Raw genomic sequence first — 23,724 nt, 5'->3', positions numbered from 1 at the left:
GTTTATTTTGTGGCCCACTTTTTCTAGCAGCTTCAATCAAGTCTCCATTGTGTGACATCTCCCAAATAAGGGACAGAACAAAAAAAAGCAGGCGCAGACATAAAGTTGCAAACTTGTGTTAATAAAGGATGGAATGTAAATTGATTTCAAACTAAAATTCATTAATCATGTTGGATGTAACAACAATTTAGTGGCAGGGGATTCACACACTTAGCCATGCAATGAAAAATCCATCTGCAGATGTGTTAATATTAAAGAGGAGGTTGATGGCACAGAGAAAAGAACAAAACACGGCAGCATCTAAATATGTAATGACAACTGGGAGGCCATAACAAACGCTGCTTTTATGTTGAGTATTACTTATTAAAATAGCTTCTTAAATATTTATCCCTTCATAGATGGCCCCTGCCACTGCTCTTTATTTGTTTTCTTAAGATTTCTGGCTCTCAGACTTGGGAATCAATGAACTCCATCACCCGACCCCTTTTTCCTCCTTAATGACCTGATTCAAAATCAAACGTCATGTAGATTGTGATGAATTATGCAGATTTTGGTGAAGCATGAAAAACTATTTTTTTAATAACGTAGTTCTTTGGTAAATGAAATTCAGTAGGTAGTGCATATTGATAAGGTAGTGTTTTGGGGCACATTGTTTTACAGGTGAGCAGTTAGCACAGACAGATGTACTCATCATGTGATTTAACACTGTCTACTCTATGAGGCTAGAATATTGAAAGACTATCAAATGAGTGACAAATTCCATATCACATCAAATAAATTACTGTCTAAAAAAAAAGAAAGAAAAAAAGGCTTTATGGCTTATTTTGCTTTCTCTTTATTGCAGTGAGCTGTCGGCCTATATTGTTATGATTTATTTCAGGTTAGACTAGATTTTATGAAAGCAACAGCTTCTAACACATTCTTTTATTTCCGTTCATTTGTCTGCTGGTAATTTCTGAAACATTCAGTGTGGCATGTTTATATGACTACCTCCCCAAAGGACTGTAGAGTGGAATACAGAGCCACAATTGTGGACAAAAAGAATAGCATGAATCATTGATACAATAGCTGCTAACAAAATAATAAGCATGAAAAGTATGTCATTATATTTTTCTTATATCGCTGTTACATTTGCAGTGAAATTGTTTTTAAGAGCAAATTGGAAGTCGCCACTGACTGTTCTTCTGGAGGTTTTTGTACGAGTGGCAGAATAACTTGTGTGTTTTTAATTTCCACAATCAAAAACTAGTATTTATGTAACTGCTGGTGGTTTTACTCCACTGTGTCTACCCATTCAGGAATCAAATCCCCGCCGCCCAGCACCTTATTTAAAGGACGGGGGAATGACATTTTTAAAATACAACTGCGAAGCTCAACCTGGCGTCTTTTCCATTTGGCTGTATAAGGAGATGAAGGTGCGGCTCTTATGAATTTAGGAGAGGTTCTGTTGACCCTTTACTTTTCGTCATTTTATTACCCCCACCTCTCATTCTGCTAAATATTTTGTGTTGCACCATTCAACAGTGTGTCAGAACAAACACGGTTGCTGCGCTAAAGGCCACCTCAGGACATTTTTTCTTCATTTTTGCATTGGTTCTAATATCATATTCGACATGGATGGCTGCTTTGGACTCATCTTCATCTGCCGGCTGAAAGGGAAAAACAGTGGAAGGGCTTTTAATGAGATCAGCACAGAACGGTAGTTATATTGATAAGTAAATACTACAGCTTGAAATGCTCTTCGCACTCAATTGGCTCCCTGCTATTGTCGCCAAGCGCATGCTTCAGCGAGCACTAAATTTTCACTGTCACACTTCAATAACCCTAATTGTGCAAAATAAATGAGCTAATTTCTAAAGTTCCATTTTCATATGCAAGAGATAAGGCAACTTTGCTGATTGATTGGATTCCTTTGTGTGCCTGTCCCACGTGGGCTTGTACGTGTGCAGGCCACACTGTGTGTTGTGGGTGTGTATATGTGCAACGGCTGCGCATAATTTGAGCGAAGGCTTCTGTTTATTACGCTTCTGTTATTTTGGCACGTACAATTCTATGACCCCTGCTGTTATTCATCCGGATTGTTCTTGTCATCGCAAGAAATAGAGAAGGGGGGGGTGAAAGGAATGAGTGTGTGTGCGTGCGTGCGTGTGTGTGCGCGTGTGCATTCTTGCATGCATGTGATGTCCCTACAGATTCAGTAGCAGATTGCATCTGATCAATTTTTTCATGTGAGGTGTAATTTACAGTGTTGCATACTACAGTCCTCCAGGGATCATAAGCAAAAGATAGTCAAGACAAAAATGTGTTATATCATAGATGAGAATTATTGCATTTGGCATTAGCAATAAAGGCTAAACAGTTCTTAGCAGAACTGCCCGTCTAGTTGCAAGATGTGATCATTATAGTTTTATGCCTATGGAGGCAACAGAAACACTGGATCACGTAACATTGATATATGGCTTCCTCATAAAGCTCTTGTTGAATATGTTAGCAAATATTGCCCGAGAACACAGTCAGCGAAAGCGGAATAACATTAGTAGTCCATAGCCAAAGGTTTATTAGACCTCTGTTTTTGCTGAGAACAGTTGCTTTCTGCATCTGGCAACAAAGAATGCTGATTTTGAAAAGCAAAACAATAGCAATAGAAGTATTTGCTGAAGAAACTCGACAGTGTTAATCCTTTGTGTTCCTGCAAGTAGCACCAAGACAAATGAACAGAAACAACATCATTTTTATAGTCTAAATAAATACAATACTATTCTGCAGGTGATATTTTTCTTAGAAGTTATTTTAATAATGCACAGAGTGGGCATTATTTAGAGTGTTCATATCGACTAGTGTGGAAACCATGTCCAGATGTTTATCACTTATTTTAGTTTCACATTTTTGAGCTTAGTCATCAACATTGTCCATCTGTGCTGTGTTAAAACAGTGTCCTGGGACTGTGAAGGTTACGAATGGATGAACACAATGAACACTTTCCATTATTAGTGACACAGACCAGAGAGATAGGGACTCGGGGGGGATCAAAATGAGGAAGAGACTGATTAGAGACAATATGCCTGAGAGTTAAATTTGTGGGAGAGACAGAAAAAGAAAAAGGTTGCTTTTTTGTGGTGCATTGAAGATGGATCTTTGCTCATTTCCTCTTCAACCTGCCACACAGTTTTTGAATTTGCCATTTTACTATCTTCAGATAGGCATTGAGCTGCTTCTTACCTGTAGAGAAGAAAATCAATTTGACTCTTTGTTCACTCAAAATAGAATCATAAGCAAAGAAGGCAGTCATGTGTTTAAAGCTATTTTTGAACTTTTCAAATATATTTGTTTGTCTGAAGCTAGACGACAGTTTTTTTTTTTTTTGAGCTGCATTCATAAACGCATCTCAGTTTTTAATGTTGGAGCAAATTATTCTTCCAACATCTTCCTCCACCTCTACTCTTGAATTTCCACATATGTATTATGGGGCATAGAGCGTAGCAGTGGAAAATACAGTCATATTAAGTGGGCCAGTTGCCTGGCAACTGGTTTAGCATCAGTTGCACTATTAAAAAAAAATTTAAGTGTAAATAAGACGGACAAAACATTGCCATGTGAGAGTGGCAGACTAATTTTACGCCTACGAAATTTCCTTTCTTATTCCATTTGTGTGAGATGACATGAGGTACTTGGAGGATATTATTGTTAAAATTCTACAAATGCTTAAGGAAAAGTGCGTGGATGCAACCGTAAAGCAACTTTTAGCAATCTTCACAAAGACATTATACACACGTTTTTACGGCAACAACATTTAAAGAACAAGGCACTGCCGTAGTTGACAAACTACACAAACATGCTCAAGTCTCACGCTCAAGACTTAGTGTAATGGAACTTTTTTTTGTCATGCAAATTAATACTGTGGTCAATGAGGCCAAGGAATGTTCATTCAAACCAAAAGGTTTGTGTTTCCACACAAACAGAAATCAAATTATTAACATGTTGCCATTATTTATTCGATGATGAGCAATTCCAAATTCAATTCTTGACAAAAACAATTAGTATGTGTATCTTTGGATTTTATTAATAAGACAATGTTTTGGAGGTATAGTCCGCAAGCTAGAGACTTACTTGCATGACTGACGCGGGGTCAAAATCATTTGAACCAGTGCTATCCTTCCCGGTGGTCAAAGGGAAGCACATTTTCATCTCTCCTTGACGTGATGACGTTATCCGACAAAGATTAAGGAAAGGTCGCATAAAGGTTAGGAGATTTGACTTTCCAAAGAGGCCCCAGGAAAGAGGATAGTTAAAGGACACGATGAGGGAGTGGAGAGACTGGAGAGCAAAGCATCATGTGACTGGGCATCTATGGAGGTGAATGACCAACCCCTGTCAGTCAAGCTCACACAGAGAGAGCAGGGCCCTGCCATCTGCTACAATGTTAATGGGAAGGAGACAAGGTGGGGAGATGAGGTGCGTCGAGACAGCCCGCAGAGGCTGAGAGTGAGAGCTATGGTCACTGGATGGAGGGCTGAGTGAGAAGAGTGAAGGAAGAGGCAGGAGGACCAAGGACAAAGAAGATGGAGGTGATGCCTTATAGAGAGTCAATGATGGATTAAATGAAGGTGGAAACCAATTGAGTATAGAGGACTCTGTGTATCTTAATTTTACTAATTGCCGTGTCTGCATTTTCCAGAGTGTTTAGGCGTAGAAACACATTTGAAAGATTGAGGCTACCTCGTTATGACATCATGCTCCCTTTCTCACGCTTTGAGTCGTTGACGACAAATTAACTTGTCCAACTGCTGCTGTACAATACTTTTCACCTTTGTAGAATGCTGCTACATCTGCTTCAATGGAAGTCGTTTGAACTCAAGGAATGAAATGCCCTTTAGAATTTCTGGATATTCAAGTGCCTGTGGGATTTTGTGGGAAGTGATGCTTGGCTTTCTTTCAGCTTGATGTAAAGCTGAGCCTAAATCAATGGCTATTGTTCTCTTCTGGTTATGTGAGCTGAGGGTTCACATTAAGATAGATGGCAACACACTTGGAGATCACGACATGAAAGAATTTCTTTTAATTCATGAAAGGAGGACTTCTAGCATGGATAAAAACACTTGGTTGTTGTGAGGGTGTTTTGGAGTGTTTTTTTAACTTGTTTGGCTTAGCCCTATACATCACCTGTTCAGGAAAGTCAAGTAAGTAGGTCGGAACAAGTCAAAGTCAAAGCTAAGCGAAGTCAGTATTCAGGTCTGTGGGTCTAAGGCTCTCCTCACAGCCATCGCACACTCCACCACCTGCTGTTGAACATGAATGATACTGAGGGGTTCCTCATGGGTTCATACCTTGGCAGATTCACCTCCTGACTGGACAACAGATGGACTGTAGCCGAGCCCAACAACACCCCCTTCCTATAATGTGTTTGTGTGTGCATGCCTGCTTGTTGTGTGTTGTTAGGTCAGCATGTCCAGAGAGACAAATGTCATCCTTCATGTCTCTCGTTGACATCATTATTAGTCATTGTCCGAATGTAAGAAGTCCGGTTGTTGTTAAGATGTTGCAAGTTGACAAGCGTCAAACCTTTTTTAATAAGCCAGTTGACCATATCCCACATGGTCACCCAACTATTTGAAGCTAAGAGCTGCGTCTTGGGTGCTGAATGACGACTAAGGACTACTGGTTTGATACTCACTTCTAAAAATAACAAATGTGATCAAACTACCTTGAATAATGTTATAATGATATTCATTCAGAGTACTATCTAGCAGAACCAAAAGAAATACAACTGGTTCAAGAATCAAATTTGAAGCTTGATTTTCCCACCACTACGAGATGGGATTTCTGGGAGCTGAAATGACCTAGATACAAGGTGACTCTCTCCAAGTCAATCATTAGAGAAGTCCAAATTTTGTTGAATTACATTGGTCTTTTACTAAGTTTCTAAATAGCTGCGTTTGCACTCACTTTAAGCAACAGAAGTGATGCAGGCTGCTATATTAAAATTATGCTTTTTTGTCACGAAATGGGGAATGGAGGATCCAAGTGTGGGGAAGCAAGGGCTTCGCTTAGTCAAGAAATATTTAATTTAAATGAAATAAAAGGCAACCAATACTCTACTGGTCATAGAAAAACTAAAGCAAATGGAGATCAAAACAACAGGTGGCAAAGGAACAAAATAAACAATAGCAAAAACAGACTTGAACGTGGCAAGGATACGGGCAGCACCAAACACATAGACAGATGATAATAGCAATGACCCAACAAGACTGAACAGAAAGGAATGAACTAAATAAAAACGAACTGACGTGACAATGAGAAACACTGATCTAACGAGACATGGAAAAAACACCGGGAAAACACAAGGGACAAGAAAATCACACCTAAGCCTGAAACAAAACAACCTAACAACGTGACAGTTTTTCATTGTCGGTAGCTCTGATGTTTTTCCACCATGAAAAAAGGGAGAGCACAGGTAAACCAAAGTTTAAAATGATTGAATTGGATGCTTTAAAAGAAAAGACAAATAAGATTAATGAGTCGCAGAAAAATAATTGATCACTGCGGTAATTTGGGGGAAGCTTCCTTTTACATAAAAAACATGATTTTCTTCAATTAACCCATCCCTAGTGCATGGCGGTTAGACGTAGCTGGTCATAACATTGTGTTAAAAACTTAATGGATCTTGGCAAATGTTTAGGGTAGTTATTATTAAAGGTTTCAGTTTATAACTCATCTGATGAGTTAAAGACATGCACATGTTTAAAGCAACAAATTAGACAGTCCTAAAAACAACAAACGTTTAGCACCTCATCAGACAAAGGAGCACCGTCTGCTTCAACTCCTGCTGTGAGGCACTACTGTGCACAAGCTGCTCCGAGACTGCTTACGTGCGAGAAGTACAACCTGCAGACACACATTTAAACAGACAGTTGTGCACTATATTCACAGTCATGCAAACACTCCCACACTCAATGTTTCCCAACAAACGTGTTAGTCTGTCAACACTCCCTGACATATGGCGGGGTTGTTGTGACTTAACGACAAGCTTGACTTTACCTGCTTAGTGTGTGTAACCTGTGAGTGTGCTCAGGTGGCTGCAGATATGTGTGGGTAGGAGAGTGGGTGGGCATGTGCAGGATTATGTTCTCCCAACATCTGGAGTTAAGACTGAATGACTCTGAGCTTGTGGGCAATTACCCATCTATATCTCCCACTTTGCTGACCGTGTATTCCTGCTTAATTCTTGTGTATTACGTGCAAGGGTGCTCTGTGTATTTTTTGTTTTATAATTATTTGCTTGCACTAGAGGTGTTGATATTAACCGATTAATCGACAAGTAATTGATTATAAAATTAATTGACAACTCTGAATAATCGTTCAGAGTACTTGTATAATTGTGACAGTAAGAACAATTAAACGTTCTTTACTTAGATGACAGAAGGTACCATAAAACTGTGTGTTCATTCATTCAGCAAAATAAGTCATGATTTCCTGTCAGAAGATCATTTATGTTCAATTCAATAAGCCCAAGTAAACTTGTGGTTACGTTGAAATAAGAACATTATTGTTTCATTTTGTTGGGTGGTGACATGAGATTTTTCTAAAAATGGATGTGTTAGCCCAATTAATACCAGAAAACGCTACTTCACAACTTGGCAAAATATCTTCTGTGGAAAAAACAGGCATTAAAAATGCCTCTTGCAGAACAGTCACGGAGGGAGAAGGAAGGGATGGAGACCTGGTGTCATTTCTTATGTTTTCTTCAAGCCCTTCAGTTTTTTAAGCCTTTAATTACACTGTGTTGTGTTTGTTTACTCCTCCAAATACCAGGATTAGACAAGTAATGTCAGGGATACTCCCTGAAATACCATTGGATGAGCAGTGCAGCTGACATTTTAAAGCCTTTGTTTGCATTTTCTGATCAAACAGAGAGCTTAATAATTCAAGGCCTCAAGCATGTTCATTTCAAGTGATATTCTCTCGCACCATATTATTATTAATTATTATTATTTCTAAGACTTTGGTCCTTCCATAGGAAGAATTTCCACTTGACAGCAAAGGCACAGCAGTGGATGAGGTCAATGAGAGAAATAGTGTGTAGGCAGGCAGCAGGTGATGTGTCACCCTCCCGAATGTCTCCGCATGCTCCGTGTCCATGGATTTATGCCCTTGCCATCACTGGCCTGGATCCCCCACCGGTCCAGGGTCGAAGGATAGCACAGTGCCCGGCTGGTCTTTCTCAAGCCAGCCACACACCAGCTGAAAGCAAGAGTGTGTACAAAGGCGCACGGCAACAGTGCTTAGACTTGAAATTGCAAGTCTTAACTGTTATTTATTTTTCAAGTTAACATTGATCGTTCCTGGCATAAAATGTGACCAAATAACAGAAATTGATTTGAAGACTATGTAACAGAATATGAGAGGCAACACTGGCTAGCATCCAGTCGCAGCAATTCAAAGTGAGAAATGGTTTCTTCGAGCTGGCTCTTTTGTTCAAGAGCTGGTTCTTTCTCAGCACTCATTTTGTTGTAGTCTTTCAAATTCTGCGAGCAAGCTTTAACATCCTCTCCAGATGAATGACGCTCCACTTAAGAAAAAAAAGTGGATGTAAATTAAGCTCTTACACAGTCCATGGGCAATCCTGCTAAGCACATGAACACTTGGAAAGTATTGGATTTCAAACCATATGATGGAAGAAAAAGGAAACTGTACAAGCTATAGCAAGCCTGAGAATTGACACTCTCAGGGAAAGGGAACAAGCCGCCGCTTCTTCTCTTCCTCTCATTGCCTGAGTGGCATGCTGTTGCTGCTGTTATTGTGCCCCATTGTCATTCAGAAAGCAGAGAGGAATGTTTGGCAGCTTCTCTGGGAAATGCCACTTCAGGGCCTACAGCTGTCATTGACCAGGCACATGAAGTCTTCCACAGACAGTTCAACAGTGAGAAGCTGGCAGAGGAAGGTATGCTTTTCACTTAAGCCTGGCACACGCAAAGATTTGACACATCTGATTTTCAAAATACGAGAGGCTCCACGTGATATTCAAAAATAAGGGTTCTTATTGCTCTTTTAGGATGTGGTGAACTCGAGATGACCAACACGTCACATCAATACCGTGTGCGTGCTTTGAAATTATTCACGTCTCCTTTATTTTACATTTCAAGAGGGTGGTGCTTACTTTGTCTAGCTGCAGAGCACTGAAGTAGGTTGTCATGATATTCATCCATCCCTGCCATTTTCTATACTACCTGTCCTCATTAGTGTTGCGGTTGAGCAGGAGACAATCCCAGCTATTATAACAAGGTCATTTATATGGTAATATAAAATAAAATTCATAAGATTGCTGCTGTGATATTATATTAGTTAATTAATTCATTGATTTGAAAAATTGAGATAACTTTTTATTTGTTGAGTTATTCTTCTATTAATTTTAGATACGGTAGTTAGATTGAAATATTACATGAAATATAATTCAAGTGATTTGAAAATTAAATGCACTTTCAATCCACTGGGTGATGGCATATTAAAATGTGCTGCAGTCTTCATAACACATACATGTTGCCACATGTGCAATATATCTAAGTAGAGTAGAGTTGAAGCGAGAAGGTAATCTAAAGGGAAATATAAAGCCCTCAAGCACACCCTGAGGAATTTTTGTCCATCACTCACATGCACACACATTCCAATTCAAAACAAAAGCCTTCTTATGCAAACACTTGCATTTTTCTCTGACAAAAATGCTAATATAATTTTGTTCACTTCCATTTCTCCTCTTGCACTCCCTTGACTCCCTCCACACGCTTTTCCTCCTCCAGCTATTAGTGCTATTTGCATCTGACTGAGAGGCCATCAGAATAATAATCAGCATGACCCATCAGAGAGGGAAAGCTTCCATTAGCTCCACCCCAACCAGCACCAGCTCAAAATACACACGCACGCACGCACGCACTTAAAAACGTTAATTCCATTAACTGAATTAATCTTCGTGTTGGATCTACACAAACAAGGTTTCCTTCTACTTAACTTTGATTGTTTATTTTGATGTGATAGGAAAGAAGCATAGAACCTTTTGGCTGCTCCATTTTAAGAGGAACCTAAATGTGTGGAAAGATCACTCAAAATCCACAGGCTATAATTTTGCTTGGCTATTAAATAACATCTATATGGTTGGATCATGCTTCTGGCAAAAGGTATGAAAAATGCATAATGCATGATTTTAGCAGCTATGTGATAATGTGCATAATTAGGCTCATTACAATATCCATGTACATCTCGTGGTCAGTGTGGTGATTATTCATGGTGAATATAATCAGTAATAATTACCCCCTGTATCATGAGCATGAATGCCACGGATGCAGCGGCTACAACGTGGCGTTTCTTTACTTGAAAATGTAAGATGGGTGCTTGCAAGAACTGCCAAGGTAACAATACATTTCAGTGTGCATTTTATTTCACCAACTGCTTCTCATAATGAAGTGAATATCATGTGTCCTTGTGAGTCTTTTGCTTTGAGATTGTCTGTCCATGTGCAGGCTTATTCACAATTTCCATGGCAACTGTTATGCGCACATTTCTTTTAATATTTAACAGCTGCACTGCTTCTTTTTGACATATCTGCCTAATAGGAAAGAGATTGAATAAACACTGCACATCTCTAGTCAAATACTTGCAGTAATATGAACTGCAAATATAGGTAGGTAGGTAGGTAGGTAGGTAGGTGGGTAGGTAGGTAGGTAGGTAGGTAGGTAGGTAGGTAGGTAGGTAGGTAGATAGGTAGGTAGGTAGGTAGGTAGGTAGGTAGGTAGGTAGGTAGGTAGGTAGGTAGGTAGGTAGGTAGGTAGGTAGGTAGGTAGGTAGGTAGGTAGGTAGGTAGGTAGGTAGGTAGGTACCCCCACTCATGAACTTCATCTTTCAAGGGCAAATGAAGAATGGCAGTCACAGAGGTGCAAAAAGAATTTTCTATTTTTAGAACTGTATCACACTAGGAATAAACAATGCGCCCAGCACCCAATGTCCAAATAAAAGTAAATGTGTTTCACCAGAGACATTCATCATGGCTCTAAAATAACCAATGTGGGTTGCTTTGGCAGTGGACAGATCATAATCATGGACAATATGACTGATCTGCCGCTGCAAAGCAACACATAATCACAATGCTTTCCGAAAGAATAAAATACAATGCCTGTGTCATTTACTATCACTAAGGTAGGAAGATCCATGGAGCCGATTGCACTTACCTTCAAAACAAATTCAGCCATTCAAACAAGGTACTCTACCATTCAGGTCTTGTGGATACATTCTGACATCAATGATAATGTGTATTAATGATGACACTCAGACACAGTTTTTTAACTTGAGGTACGGGAGTGACAATGGACTGTAACAATAAAAAAAAAAGTTTCGCATGCTCAATGTCTAGGATGCAGACAAGCAAAGTGGCGGACGGTGTAAGTTGTGAAAATAATTACATTTCCCAAAGATGTGCAGAATGATGTAAATGATAAAGAGAGGACATCAAACAGCATCATAAGGGAAGGGAATGGAAACCGTTTTTATATATACATATATATACATATGTAGACAGCATCAACATACCGCCCAATGGCCGCACCCTCTTCATGACCCAATGACACACAACCGTAGCCCTCATGAAGTTTGCATCTTTCAACAAGGCATTTCCTTTTTGCATGCTTGCATGAATTCTGCCATATGGTTGTGTGTAAAGCCTGTGCATTGGTCCCCGCATGTGCGCAAACACACAAATATGAATTATACACCTCGTGACACGTGTGCACATTCCAGCATCTGTATATGCAAATATGTAACTAAAACAAATTCGCTAGCACACACATGCGGTTGTGTAGCAAGGGTGTGTATGCGTGCGTGCAGTTGCTGCAGGCAAGCTGAAGATTGTCTCCCCCCTGAGGGTCTACTTCTCCCTGCAGCATGTGGAAATCATGGCCCATTGCCAGGATACAAGCCCCACGTCTGTACTGACAAGAAGACATGAAGAGCAAAGATTAATTATTTACAAGCAGACCTCTGTACACCACGTCTGGCTTGGCTCTTCTCCTGCATTAAATGTCACTATCTATAAAGCCATCCCTTCTATAAGCGCTGTGGAAAGTCTTGATTGCATAGCATGATCACTGTTATTTCTAAATACTAGCTATTAAATTAAAGATGTCAAATTTGTCACATTTTAGAAGTAGATGTGCTCTGATGATTGAGCTTTTTCTGCAGATCACCAATGTCCTGAAAGTAGTCTCCTTCCTGACTTCATCTAATATTTATGGGGTCTCTTCACTGCCGACTGAAGGGCTTTTTCAGGGCAGCAAAAATTCACAAAACATATTAGCGTGATTCATTTAGCATCTCATTCGTGTTCAGCGCCTCGTCAGCTTCTGTCTCGTTAAATCAAATATTGAGTGATTTGGTATGATTTTAATGCTTTGACGCCGACGCATTTTTGTGGTGCAGGAAAATATAGCGCGCTACTATGCACTAATTTGTAATCTTCTTCTTGTTTATTCTATAAGGCATGCTTTGTGAAGTGAAGGCATCCATGCAGAGTTGGTCCTTTGTTCTCGTATCCTTCTCTTTGTTGTGCTGCTGACTTGTCTGTCTGTAGCAGGCCGGGATGCATTTGCATTCTTCCAACACATCCATATTCATGATGGAAGCGGGTCATCCCACGTGATGTATGCCTTGTGTGTGCATGTGCGTGCGTGTGGTCAGGGGGATCCGCCGCATAGAGTCCCAGGTGGAGTGGGAGCATGGATCCTGCTGTTCAGAGCATGAAGCTACTTCTATTGTTCCTTTCCCCCTCCTCCCTAACACAGCAGGCCTCCTGTGGTGACCGCCCAAAACGTCTTTTCATCAGGCAAACATCAGTCTGATCTCGTACGATTTCTGCTCATATCTGACATGCTGTTTGCAAAGACCACAGACTGAGAACAAAATAACATGATTTGTCTTGATTTGTGAATAAATCAAACCGTGCAGCACAATAGACTCAAATGGAATTAGATTTATTTTACTGAACTGGAATGTTGACCTCAGTGAGTGGATTCATAATTCTTTTTTCAGTCATGGAAGGAATATAGGCTCAATATGTAGAATTAATTTTAGATTTCAATAAAAAAAAAAAATCACTTCGATTAAATACGCCACATTTAATTTACATTATAAAAGCTAGCAAAAGAGGTCACATGAGAAAGCCGGGTTTCTTCAGAGCAAGGACTTTTTATTATCATCCCAAACATAATTGCACTGTTGTTGTTGAAGGACAGGGGATGAGAGGAAAGGATCAGGCCCAGAGATATCATGGACGTGCTGAGCATTAATGCTGAGTCCAATTCTCTCCTTTATATCTCCCTGCCAGTCCCAGTGACATCCTTACACGACGGTGCTATTGTTGCCCCTTAACCCGCTGGATGTTGCATGTCAGGAAGCACAATCACAGCAGCAGCCTCCTTCGCCCTAAAGTGTAAATGAGCATTAGCACCAGGCTGCCATTGTATGGCAGAACAAGTCTGCTTGCACAGGTCAATGGCTTGGGCTAATACATACTTTTCAATGTGGGGTCTGTGGATCACAATTGCCATTCCCACCTTTGTAATTTTAAATCAATCAATCAATCAATATTAGCTTTAAAAATGCTACCACTTTTTTCGACATTCAATGAAGCAGGGTTAAAAAAAAAGATACAGTTTGTATCATCCTAGTTTTTACAATTGTCCAACCAGCATACAATAAGAAAAAAATACTTTTAGCATTCATGTAAAATATTCAGTCAGTCTTCCAATAGTTTCTTTGTTTGATGGGGGAAGAAAATCAGATCCAAGCGATTACTATAGTGAGATGGGATTCTGTGATGCTTTTCTTTAAAAAAAAAACAATTAACTCCTGAAAGCTTAGAGGCTTTTCAACACATGATTAGTTAATGTACTGTTCAGAAACAATGTTGGGTGGGCTAATTGGCATTCATTCTTAGCGGCCCTGGCAGACAGTTAGACGAGGGACTCGCTGAACAATCGCTGACAGAAGCCTGAGTTGGCGTTTCTTTGGCCTTTTCTTGCTACCGTATCTCAATGCTTATCTCTGCTTCTACACTACGCGCAGATTTATAAACCTCGCCAAAGAATACTTCAATACAGTCATTCCCCTAAGGGTACAATAGGTGCATGCCCATACCTTATAGACACTGAACGAGTGGTTAATGCATTTCTTAGCAGGGGAAAGAGACCTTCTCATTGTCAGGCGTTGGCAGGACTGCAAGTGTCAGCATTCTTGTCTAACATTGTTCAAGTTCAGTTTGATGCAACCTAATGCTATCATCCATCTACCATCCATCCACAACCATCCATCCATCCATCCATCCATCCATCCATCCATCCATCCATCTGTCCATTCATCCATCTTTCTATCCACCCGTCTGTCTGTATTTCGGGAGGCTAATCTGCTGGAAGAAATTGTAATAAATAATACTTAATCATAAACCACATGCAACTAACATAAACAGAACCACTCTATTGTTTTCTCATAGAAACTTTTCATCTAAGCTTTAATCAGTCAGAGTGACACAAATAAATCCTGACGGAGAAAAAAAAATCCCATTTCTGATTGACAGCTTTAATTAACAAAAGCAGCACGGGCCTTCTGCATTTCATGTTACAGACTCTGGGGGCCAAGCTGTGATAAACAATGAAATGCCAGTAAACAGAACCTGACTTTACAAACAAATGATCTATTCTCTAAATGGTTGCATTCATGAATGTTAATATCTAATATTTAATTAAAATTATACAGTATGTACTGTAGATTGAAAACACTGAAAGACACTAACTATAAAATATAGACAGGCTAAATTGAGTAAAGAGTCACCTGACTGGCCGAAAGTAGCTCTTTTTCTAGTGACTTCCGATATGGGACTAGATATTTGCATTGTAATTTAGTACACGGCATATAAGGTCTGATCTTGGACCACTTTGGGCAAATGTGCAAACCGCAATCGACCATGCTGTCTTTAGAACATATGAAATCACACCACCTTGTTAAGGCAATAAAATACAGATGAGAATTTAAGTATAGAAAAGATAGAAATAGAAATAAAGTATAGGAGTTAAGGACAACTGTTAATCAAAAGCACGTAGTAGTCTGTTTTTTTTCTATGACTTTAATTTAGCCAAATTGCATTGTTAATTATATTACACACCAGTAAAATTGTTTTCCAACCAGTACCTCTCTGAATACAGACTAGCTCACAAACTGTAAAGTAGTTACATTATGCTCCTTATAATTGATTTCACACAGGAATTCACACGCGGTGAATTGTTCCCTGCATCCTAATCATTATATGCAGTGTTGGGAGGTAGCAGAGTTGTTGACTGTGGTGAGAGCGGAAACAGCAATCAGGCATTATAGCATTGAACAGATCTGTTAGTTGAAGTGGCTTTTAATGAGCTAGTCTACAATCAGTGAATGGATGAAACACCAAAGGTTCCAAAACAAGACTGGACTGGGCATGAAAAAATAAAACAATCGTCCTTAGAACAAAAAACGTATATTGTGCAGGTAGCATAATACGTGGCTTAAGAAATAGGAGCTATTACACCAGGCTGTTCATATAATTAGATTCATATTAATATACATATCCCAAGTGGTAATAAGACTTTTTTTTTTCTTTCTACATGGGCGACTTGTTTTTTTCATCTCCTTTATGAAACTGCTCTGAGCCACCACAGCAAAGACCGTCACCTTGCAACGATAAGATAATACCTAATTCATTTCAGCTTTTTAATTGGATTCTCCTTCTCCACTCTTTTTCTTTTTAAATTTGCACATGAGCATGATTAATTTTCAGACGAAACAGCCTTGCTCTCTCTGGAAAAAAAAAGCCTTTTTATCTTATTGTGGCGAGACTTGGCTTGATGAAATAAAAATGACCTCGATGTGCTTGTGCAGCGTAAAAGTAAATCAACACTCTGGATTTACCATCAATCAACTGCTGCATATACAGCACATACATTTACATTTATGCATCTATCGAGAAATTGGAACATATTGAGTGTGCCGGTGTTGTTTTCCGGCGCACGCATGATCGTCTACAGATGTTAGAAGGTATACGTCTGAAATCATTTTGAATTAAACAGCTCCACGGTGCACCAATCAGATTTTTCCCTCATGAGCCAGTGCCATGTTAACATTCTCGTGTCATTCTCAAGTCACAACAGCTCTGAAAAAGTCATGAGTGTAGTCACCGTGGAGCCTCATTGACTGTGACATCTCTGCGATTTAAATGGAAGACCTGTGTAGCTCTGACGTTTACCAACATCAAATATAAAACAAAACAAAACCTCATTCCAGCGAGACCTTTTCACCACTAAATATTTAAAAAAAAAAAAAAAAATTCCCTCTTTTTCCTCTTGCCGGCAATCAGGAAACAATCTTTCCTTGTCTGTCCCCGCCATCTTCAGGGACTCAGGGAACAGAGTGTGAGAGAAGACGTCTGAATGTAAAATGACTGCTCCAGATCCAATGGCGGAGGGATGGGGTTGTTAGAGGGAGTATAATTGGACATGTGGCTGCTTTCTCCTGCTAAGGTGCAATTGGAATATGAGTGACTCCCAGTGGCACAGCGCATCGCCAAACCGGTGACCTAGAAAGAGAACACTGATCACTCGGTGGAGTTGACGGCAAAGGAGCCTTGCTCCTAATGAACGTGCATGGCTGATGGCTTTTGCCCATCAGAGACAGCAGAGGTTTTCTGACTATGTGAGACACGTGGTGGGTACTATGACCCCGGCTTATTAAAGAGATGTACCGTGCTTATGTGAGCTGACTGACAAATGATTTATAATGCGTTTGCTCTAATAAAAGAAAAAAAAAAGAAGTGCAGATTATTGCCTTGGTTTTGAAACGACAAGAAATCTCCATGCAGGCCCCTACAGTTTTTTTTTCCTTTATTGAGTACAAGTGATTTTAAAAATGTGACCATCCAGCCATTTTCTGTACCACATATACTCATTAGGATAGCAGGTGATCTGGATCCTATTCCAGCTGACCTTGGTTGAGAGGCAGGGTACCTCCTGGACCAGTTAATTACAAGGCTGTCAGAGAATAATTCATATAATAATTGGAAATTGGAACACACCTCCGATTAGCCAAAGCGAAAACAAGACGAACCCAGAACGCAGTCATTCTTTCCATTTTCACTTCAAAGCTACTAACGAGAAATTTGCAATCACTTTTGAAAAATGTTTCTCACAATAAATCTTTTACATTATGAGGCAAGAATATTGTCGTTATTAAAGACCCTGCATTATTTAAACTCATCTTTTTACAATTCTAGAGTTATTCTGTTTTATCACATGGCGATTATTATTTTGTATTATATAATATTGTATTATTTGCACTGGTGCATTAGTTTAATGGCAATGTCATTGTTCTTTTTTTAGATGACCCACCCGGAACTCCCCCTCCCTGCGCTAATGAGGGACCAGACAATCTACGACTCATAGACCTCCTATGATGTCTGAAATCTTTGTCCTCAATTTCCCATCACATCCATTGCAATCTGTACCAGCACTAGGAGAGGGTGTGATAACACACAGTGGTTGAGGTAAAAGCAACAATAATATGTTCTGAAAGTCAAAATGTAATTGCTGAGGGTAAATGGGGATGATTTAGGAAATGTTCATTGTTTCGTTCCATATCGCCATTGTGCCGCATTGTGTCCCTAATAATTAGGTGAGTCAGAGAGAAAGAAAGAGGCTACCCATTTGGGAGTGGGGGCCGCTTGCTTTTTCCTCCGTCAATTAATACTAGAACCAATCCAGAGGAGCACGGCTGATTGCCGAGAGAGCAGCAGGCTGTCACAGAGCTCACACATATTATACCTTCACAGTTTTGGTCCTCTTTTTTGGTTTTTAAATGAAATATGGACTTGATAAGGTTAAAGTAGAAATGTTCCTCCGTCCTGTCATCTTTTTCTCGTCAAAGAGATAAAGAAACAATTGCTATCCCTCCATTAGTCTCTGTTAGTTGATGTGCATCACAGCCTTCACATTAATCACCAGTCTGTCACTGCTTTCTCTCCTCCTCCCTTTCTCAATTTATTCACATTCCTCTCTTTCCCCTTCCTTTACCGTGAATCACGCCTAATTAGGCGTACTCTACATCTGATTTTCATAAAAGGCTCAGGGGGAGGGTACATTTCGTTATGACAATTATTTTTCATATGTGGAACAGGGACTATAGTTTATGGTTGTAGGTATTAAAAGGGAACGGCCAAAAGGTTCCACTTTGATTAGAAAAAGATTGCAGTGATGTAGCACTTTTGAATAGGATGCATATTGCCATCAGTAGCATTGACATTATATTGCATCATTTTATGTGCCTTGTAGAGGATGTACGTATCTAAAAAAAAAAAAAAAAGCATTTTCCCTACAATAAATATCTCTCAACTACACTACATTGTGGGATTAATACTATAGCTAATGTATTTTCTCTCATAAAGAACTGAACCTGCACCCAGAGCATTTTTTGGCACCAATTAGTAGCTAACCATGTTGCTGGTAGACTCTTCATTTAAAATCAAATAGCACCATGGGATATTTATGGATGCAAATTAGACTTATTGTCATTTTTGGACAAAAGTAAATTCTAATTATTTGGACAACATTCATATTTTCAACACAGACATACCCCCGCCCCATTATTCAGGGTGTGTTCCCTATCGTCCTCATAACAGCAATACCAAATAGCCTGGGGGTGAATTCAGGATAATGAGAAAACATTGGTTTTGGTTGTGGAAGATCCGCCGACATCCACGGTTATATTAACAACACAAACGCACACACTTCCACTTGTGCTGATAATGTCTTTTGAGTGGGCTCTATTGTTTACGACCCCCTGGACAGAATCTCCAGATGGCAGGGTGCCTATTACTGTGGCCCTGACTGTGCGGGGCCCACTGTGCGTGTGCGTGTGTGTGTGTTTACCAACGTGTGATCATGCAAATATGAGCACCTCCGTAATTGTGTGTGTTTCTTTCCATAGGACTGCAGGGCTGGCTGTGAGTGTGTGCGGGGTTGTGGCTCGGTTCGTATGAAGTAAGGGCAAGCCCAAGACACCAGTGTGACATTCCTTCAAAGGCCTCATCAGAACATCTCCCGACAAAGGAAAGTGTAGCTCAAGGCTCGAGGGGATTAGCAGGGCCTGGGTCATTAGGCCTCACCCAAATAGCCCTGAGGAGAAGCTGCTGGATCTATCGCATGAAACACATACAACATCCTCACAGCCGTATGGTGGGCCCAGCTCATGAATATCATTACATAGTAATGGAGAGTGACTACTAGGGAATAAAGCACAGTATCGCACAGTATGTTTAGCTACGCTGTCAGGGCGGGATAAGTGTCTTCAATATTTCATTCTTTTTCTATTTCAGTCAAATGATTCATGCAATCGGAGTTGATGTGATGTGATGTGATGTCATGTCTCTCATAGAAACTTTTCTACAACAGTACTCCCTCTTTTTTTTTTTTTTTACAGAAACCTTGGCAAAATATGGACTGCTGGCCACATCTAGCACATCCGCATTCTCTAACCAGCTCATCAGCTTTCAGTAAGTCAACTGTGGCGTAAAGCGATTAAAAGCTTGTTGAATCATATTGATGACAACCAGTCACTGGTGGAGTACCAATGATCAATATTAAAAAACATTGATCAGTCGAGGAAAAGAAATACAACACAGTAATCAATGTCCATAGGTCACTGAGGTTGAATGAAGACAGATGGCTTGAAGCAGGATTGTGACAGGCTGGATTAAAACCTATTTGGATTCATTATCATTTAAATATAAATCTATGAAAGTCCTGTATAGATTAATCATCACTTGAACAAATCAGCAAAATAACTTTTGCGGTGAGTTGTTTATTCATTTGCAATTGAGCGAATAAAACGTCCCATGCCACGAGGTAATTACTTTTTACAGGCTCTTATTAAAGCAGTCTCCCAACTCCTAGCAATATGGACAATTGTTTCTACATCATTAGTGAAATTAACATCATGTTTATAAAGCCAATTGTGTATTGAATCATTTCAATACTAAGTCACTCACATGAGGGATGTGATTGTTTGCAATACAGACAGATAATAAGCTCTTATCAGTGGATAGGAATAAAGTTTGAAGTAAATTTTATCACTATGAAATAGTATATTTGTCAATCTATGGATGTAACAGAATTATAGAAAGGGTTATTCTCATACTATGGGATGATAAACGTTTTTTTTTTACCCTTAAAAGGCCATGAGGATAAATGTTTTTGTCATTCATGAAGCACAGCAAAATGTGGGTAGTTGAGAAAATGCATTAGTCACAAAAGCACTGAAAGCTGTGCTACGCTTTGTATACCAGAGTGACACGTTGACATTTGAACATAATGGTGCCAATAATGCATTCATCTGTTCTCCATTTATGAAGCAGTAGTCAGAAGTGACAGCAGTGATAAGATAATTCAGAAACTATCACAGTACTTCTCCATTCATAGAGAACATGTATTTATCACACTATGAATACCGGATGTGGTATTTCTCTGTGGAAGTTCAACATCTTCAAATATTAGATATAATAAGAAATCTGTTTCTCAATGATGTATCTAATGACACATTTTCACATCCCTTGTGTTAATTTTCATGCCAATCCTTAAAATACATTTCTGAGTTGTTGTTGTATTTTTTTGTCATGGTTTAAAAATGATGCTGGAATACCACAGATCTTTTCATCAGATTTCCAATTCTCCACCACGGCTATAACACTCTTTTCCTCTTTACAGTCACTGATAAATCATTTACACTGTGTATGGATGTACAAGCTTTTAGGGCGTTGCAGCTTCTGAGCCACAATGCCCAAGAGCGAAGGAAGGAGTGGGTGAAGCTCTGTTTGTGGGAAGGGTGGGGGGGCGCGGCATTTTACAAAAGAGCAGGCAAGCGAGGCGAAAATGTAGCTCTCACCAAAGGTCACTCCAACCCAAAGGGTCTCTTGTGATATTTTCATTACTGAGGTGAGAACGCCCACTTGGCTTCGCTCATGTTACTGTGTATGTGCACCATCTACCAGTGGTATGATTATGAACAGAAATGTATTTTGGAATGAGGAGAGATCTGTTACGCAGAGAGAGAGTAAGATATTAGCACAAAATATTGATATAATTTGAGGAAGAACAAGAGTGGAAGACAAAGTGAAGACAAAATATCAGAAAGAAAGGGAGAAAAGCAGATTATAAGTGATGAAAAGATAGAGATTGAAACAAAGAAGAGGAACGGAGAAAGTAGTGACTTCATTACATGGATGTGTCCTAGTAAAGCAGGGGAATCAGATAGGCTCTGATTGTTTTTTCTTAGATACACTTATCTCACCCATCTCCAAACAGTGCTGTAATTGGATTCCCCTGGGAAGATCAGAAAAAAGTTCGATTAACTGTTGTCCTTTTGTCCCCAAACATCAGGGGTAGTAGTAGGACGATCCTATTATTATTATTATTATTGTAAACAACCATATTCCAAAACATCTTTTATGGTTATCGCTTACAATGTCAATAAAATTAGATACTTTTATTCTGTTTAAGTAATGGCTACTTTGCAGAATATTAAATGCTTAAAATACTGAAATGTTGTTTCACGTGAATATTTATTTTTGTATTAACGCTTTTTGGAATTTCTTAAAGCAAATTTTGCAAAAATGGAATCTGAGGTTGTTTTTCCACTCTTCGGCAATTTAATACAACAGGAAGCACAAGTGCCAAAAAACATTGCTGCATGCTTGAATACCAACGAGGAGGATTTCTCATAACTCTGAAGCAATTAGTGTCATAGGAGGTGTGTGAAATTGTAAAAAATTAAAAATACCAAAGCTGACTGCAAATGAATTCTTCCTTTGAAATTCCATAGAAAATCCCCTGAAAATAGGAATCCTTAATTGCAAGCGTAAACTCTTTACACGGGTGGTGAGGAAAATATAAACCAGGCCGAGCAAAACAATTTTGCTGGAATAATTTCATTTAGAAATCTTTCATCTGTTCTTTTCCCCATCCTCCGCTTTGGGGCAGAGAGGCAAATAAGTGAAGAGGATGCATGACATTTTTTCTTAAGAATCCTTGATGTTTTTTTCCCCCCAAAAAAGCAACATTATGAGGATTTTTTTTTCCATGGTATTGATCTCCTGAGCTAGGAGCCTCACTCTCTTTCTTTTCTTCTCTCTCTATGCCTCCGTATCTCAACAAATTGGACCACAACCATGATTTCTTTCTATGGTCTGCTCACATCTCTGCTTCTGTTAACATCACGGTTCATTGCTTGTCCACCAAGGTTTTGTAGTATGCATTGCATGTTAATCCTATGTCGCCTTAGAATAGATAGATAGATAGATAGATAGATAGATAGATAGATAGATAGATAGATAGATAGATAGATAGATAGATAGATAGATAGATAGATAGATAGATAGATAGATAGATAGATAGATAGATAGATAGATAGATAGATAGATAGATAGATAGATAGATAGATAGATAGATAGATAGATAGATTGATAGATTGATAGATTGATAGATAGATAGATAGATAGATAGATAGATAGATAGATAGATAGATAGATAGATAGGTAGGTAGGTAGGTAGGTAGGTAGGTAGGTAGGTAGGTAGGTAGGTAGGTAGGTAGGTAGGTAGGTAGGTAGGTAGGTAGGTAGGTAGGTAGGTAGGTAGGTAGGTAGGTAGGTAGGTAGGTAGGTAGGTAGGTAGGTAGGTAGATAGATAGATAGATAGATAGATAGATAGATAGATAGATAGATAGATAGATAGATAGATAGATAGATAGATAGATAGATAGATAGATAGATAGATAGATAGATAGATAGATAGATAGATAGATAGATAGATAGATAGATAGATAGATAGATAGATAGATAGATAGATAGATAGATAGATAGATAGATAGATAGATAGATAGATAGATAGATAGATAGATAGATAGATAGATAGATAGATAGATAGATAGATAGATAGATAGATAGATAGATAGATAGATAGATAGATAGATAGATAGATAGATAGATAGATAGATTGATTGATTGATTGATTGATTGATTATTGGATAGATTGTTTCAGTGTTGACAGTCACCACCTCTAGTGTTTCAATGGCTGCTACCAGGACTTTTCGAGCATAGCCAGTCAAAGTTGCTTTTTTCTCCTGCGGGAATGATGACACACCTTTTACTTCGTAGCTTCACTATTGCCATTGTTTTGACTACCTTTGAACCTCGGATTCAAGTGCCTCACAAATGGGGAATGATTGCTTTGGTCATGTCCGGGGAGCAATTTTCATCAAGTGTGTTGGTGCCTATTAATAGGGGGACAACGATGTTTGTTCTGTGGCAGGGCCTCTCGTGACGTTTTTAAAATGTTACGTTCCTAAAATGTCACATTCCCATCAATACTTCACCTATTGTGTTAGACCATTTGTGTAGAGTTACTTTGTAATGTTTTCGTTGTTTTATTTGTGCCATCCATCCATCCATCCATCCATCCATCCATCCATGTTGTAAAAATAACTCACTAATGATGGGACAGTGTGAGGTCAATCCATCCATTTGCAAAACACAGTTTTCATGATCAGTGCCACTGTATGTGCATATGTGCAAAATACATGTATTTTTTTTATATTTATGATGATTATATATTTTCACTATAT

At 39.1% G+C, this 23,724-nt stretch overlaps 1 long non-coding RNA gene across 2 annotated transcripts; it reads left to right on the top strand.

Annotated features, from left to right (window-relative positions):
- The first annotated feature begins 1,520 nt into the window (after positions 1 to 1,520).
- Positions 1,521 to 22,904, top strand: LOC133161018 (uncharacterized). 2 transcript variants are annotated; one of them, XR_009715987.1, is made up of 4 exons: positions 1,521 to 1,699; positions 17,436 to 17,599; positions 19,039 to 19,286; positions 19,531 to 22,904. It is a non-coding gene; the product is annotated as an uncharacterized LOC133161018 (long non-coding RNA). The 2 variants fall into 2 exon arrangements; XR_009715986.1 differs by lacking the exon at positions 19,531 to 22,904 and having other exon boundaries at positions 19,039 to 19,517.
- The last annotated feature ends 820 nt before the right edge of the window (positions 22,905 to 23,724 follow it).

The sequence above is a fragment of the Syngnathus typhle genome, linkage group LG10 (genome assembly GCF_033458585.1).
Source record: "Syngnathus typhle isolate RoL2023-S1 ecotype Sweden linkage group LG10, RoL_Styp_1.0, whole genome shotgun sequence".
Taxonomy (NCBI): Eukaryota; Metazoa; Chordata; class Actinopteri; order Syngnathiformes; family Syngnathidae; genus Syngnathus; species Syngnathus typhle.
This window is presented reverse-complemented; position numbering and strand designations above follow the sequence as displayed.